A 4,204-nucleotide genomic window follows, 5' to 3' on the forward strand; every position below is an offset into this window, starting at 1 on the left:
AGGCCTAACAAGGGGCCAGAGGTCTAGAGTGGCTGGGGAAAAATGGAGGAACAGAAGAGTCCAGAAAGAGACCAAAGGGGCCTGGCAGCCCAGAGGGGAGCCAGGTGAAAGACCGAAGGGACTGGCACCCCAGGGATGCATTGCATAAGAGTCTGAGGGGTCTGAGGACCCAGAGTGGGGCTGGCTGAGGCCAAAGGGTCTGAGGGCCCAGAGAAGGGCTATGCGAGTGATGAGACAGAACATCAATGCAGATGATATCTTTGAGGCTTGGGGCATGGTGTAGGGGTGGAATGGAGCCATGTAATTGGCCCATAATGCCTTGACCACAGGTGGTGGTCATTATGATAAGACCAGGGCACCTTCCAGCATTCTGTATAATGAAAAACATAAATGTGTGGTGGGTGAGAGCAGGACATACTGCCCATACAGCAGGGTACAAGATACAGGAAATTTAGGATTCAACAATCCCATGTACTGCTACAGGCTTGGGACCAACTAGATAAGCAGCTCCTCTCCAGAAAAAGACTTGGGGGTTACAGTGTACAATAAGCTGGATGTGAGTCAACAGTGTTCCCTTTTTGCCAAGAAGGCCAACAACATACTGGGTTGCATTACTAGGAATGTTGCCAGAGGTCAAGGGAAGTAATTATTCCCCTCTATTCTGCACCAGTGAGGCTTCCACTGGAGTACTGTGTTCAGTTCTGGGCTCCCCACTACAGAAAGGACATGTACAAATTGGAGAGAGTCCAGCAGAGGGCAACAAAAATGGTTAGGGGGTGGGTAGGGTTGCCATGTTTCCAGGTCCGAAAAAGAGGACATCTGTCACAGGGAGTTGGGGGGGGGTACGGCAAAGAATATGATGGTGAGGGGGCAGTGACATGCCAGTGCCCTGCCCCTGCTGATTCTGTTGCCCCTCACTGACAAGCCACACCATCCAGCCCTTTTGCTGCCCCTCACTCCGGACCCAGTGACCCCAGCACTGCCAGTGCCCCTTGCTCCCAAACAGCAGTACCGTGCCCCCCACCCTTTGCTGGTGCCCCTCACTCCCAACCCGCAGGCCCCTGGTGCTGCCATTGCCCTGCATATCCAACCTGCAGTCACCCATCCTATCCCCCATGCCCCTCACTCCTGATCTGCATCCCTCTGCCTCCCACCCAGCCCTGGCGGTGCCCCTCATCCCCAAGCTGCAGCCCCCCAGCAGCTCAGGCAGTGCCTTTCACCCCTGATCTGTGGCCCCTGTCCCCCCAAACCCTGCTGTTGCCCCTCACTCCCAACTACAGCCCCTATCCCCAGCCCTGCCAGTGGCCTTCACTCCTGACTCGCAGCCCCCTGCCCCTGCCCCCATTTGAGCAGGGGGCTGGACTAGATGACCATCTGAGGTCCCTTCCAACCCTGCTTTTCTATGATTCTATGCCATTTTTTGACCTCCAGGGGCTTTACAGCCATCCCTGGAAATTACACCCAGTGACAGTATAAAATTCCTCCAATTGTGCTGCCCCCGGGCTAAATCTGTGGATAGGGCCAGGGATGGCTTTGTCTCAGACCCAGGGGATGGACTGTGCCTTATCTCAAAGCTCAACTGAGCATTGGGATCAGGCATAGGCAGCCCTGGGTCTTGGTTCAGGACCCTGAGATGCCCCACAGCCTCATCTCCAGGGATCAGGCTGGGGGTAGCCCCAGGACCTGGACTATCTGGGGCTAGGGATGACAGTTAAGTGACTGCACCAGCCCTGGGGTTTGGTTCACAATTGGGGGCTGTCTAGGACTGGTGCCAACAATCATTGTTGGCAGCAGTCCCAGGTCCAGTATGAGACTTGGGACTGCCCTCAGCCAATGCTGACAATCAGCTGATTGTTGACATTGGTAGGGAAGCCCCAATCTGGAACAAAATACATGCCATACATTCAATTTACAGTGTCATGCAAACCAGTCACAAAGATGTTCTACATTATATGTACAGCAATTATGTGGCTGGTTTGCCACTTTATGTTGCCATAAATTGGCTGAACCTGTGACATGTTGTGATTTATGGTTTGATAAACATGTTAATCATGTCATAAATGTAATATCTTCCAGGGGCTTTTCCCCCTCCTCCCTTTCCCCTTTTCCATCTTTGGCCTGGCTTGTCTGTTAAGAACCTGATACTACAAAAGGTACTGCTTCGTGCATAATATTAAAAGTATTTGCAAACTAGAAGTTTAGATCTATGATATCTATGAGAACATAGTAGTGATTTATCTAAATTGATTTAGAAAATAATGTCGTTCAATCAGTGCAGCTCTTTTTTGCATTGAATGGTTTATATCATTGCTGCTTAAGTCATGAGTGGCTTTGTAACAAATTAATTCTGTTGGCACAGGGTGTGAAGGTTTATACTGGGTCTTCAGTTCTTCTCTCTCAATATTTATTAAGCTAAGACATCTTTGTGGCTTGGTGCTGTTCTCCTTAATTTTTTTCTGCTTAATGGACCTGATCCAGCTCCCACTGGAGTAAATGAGGCTCTTCCCATTGATCATTGTGGGAGTTGGATACAGCTCTATTTCAGTCAACAAATTGGAGTGGGCTGGAATGACAGTCCCAGCCTGACACCTCACCACAGGCAGAATTCCCAGCTTCAAGCCTGATATGCTGGCAAAAGCATCTCTGCTTCTTCCCCATGAATTACTGACAAATACCTGCAAGCTGACTGTGATGCAAGAACACACTCTCCCTGCCTCCACTGTTATTATTGTCTGAGATCCTTACCTAGGGACATTTGCAGAAGAGTAGTCATCTGCCCTGGCTTTTATAGCAGTAATAAAGCACACAAACTTACTTCATATAGCAAGATAAGACAAAAATGACCCTTCTATTCAACCAGCCCCATGGACTCTATGTTCAGATTGAATAGAATTTGAAATCAAACCATCTCTAGTTTGGATCTGCAGAACCAACACGCAGACTGAGGCAGATGTGGCAAACTAAAACCACCATTGCTTTTATGCAGTACTTCTCATTCTAAGGACAAAGAACCCCAAACACTTTATAGGATTAATTTGTGCATCGGATGAAGTCCAAACTACTCCCAATTTCCACTTGGATTTGGCATTGTAGTCTAGTCAGGGGTGCAAAATGGCAGCTGTTTATCAGCTCACAACAACATTGCTCAACAAAACCGGGCAGGAAATAAAGAAGAAAACTGTGTCCAACTGACACAACACCAGCATGTTAGATAAAAACCTGCAATCACCCAAACTGTAGCATGGCCAGGACAGTAGGGCCAGTAATCCTACAGATGCGAAAGAAAAGGTAGTATGCACAGTGGGGGAAGTTTTTGGCTGATGAAGAAAAGTCCCAATAGTTCAGAATAATCCAAGCATTTCCATTTGCTGGGCTGAAGCAGACAAGGAATGCATCTTGAGAGAGACCCTGAGCCTGTAACCTGCAATAAACAGGACGCCTGAGATTATGCTGAACTAATTCAGCTTTATTTTCGTCAATTGAAGATTTTCCCTATTGTACCCAAACCTTCAGGCTCCTAGCTATAAACAGTCTGCGCTGTAGGAACAACTGGCTCTCTGGAATATGTGATTTAACACCCTGAAAAAGACCAACTGATTTATGCACAAGATTAAGGTTTCTGAGTTAGAACAGATTGGCTTTATTCTTCCTGGCCTGGACATTAATAAAGATGCAAGCTCCAATGTGCCAAGCAAACTCCACAAATGCCAGGGTGTTGCTCCCCACTAGGTCTGTGTCTGGCTACCTTGTAATGTTCCCCCTCACTATTATTCAGTTCCAGTTCTTTAATACCTTTGCTTAACACATAGGCTAAGTACAGACAGTCAAAAGGCCTGAGGCTGATTCAATTCAGTCTTCACAGGTTAGTGTAAATGGTGTAGATAGAACCGATAAGCAAATGAACAGACATTCATTTTTGATTCCAGAAATGCAACCACATGCCTGCAGTGGCCCAGACCAGAAGCTTGGGGGGGCTCTAGAGCACACCTTTTCGCTTGTTTGGAGCAGACAGCTAGGGCCAAAGCTAGCCTTCCTGTGGGGGAGGGGGGTTTGCAGGGAGGTGCAAATCATTCTGGGATGCTGGGGGACTGTGAATTAATTTGAATCTGGAGCGGATCTGGGACAGAAGTTCAATAAACTATTTAACCTAAATCAGTTAAAGTCTAATACTACATCCATCCAAGTTTATCTTAAACTAGGTTCT

This window comes from Gavialis gangeticus, unplaced genomic scaffold (genome assembly GCF_001723915.1).
Source record: "Gavialis gangeticus isolate Ggan-Ray unplaced genomic scaffold, GavGan_comp1, whole genome shotgun sequence".
NCBI lineage: Eukaryota > Metazoa > Chordata > Crocodylia > Gavialidae > Gavialis > Gavialis gangeticus.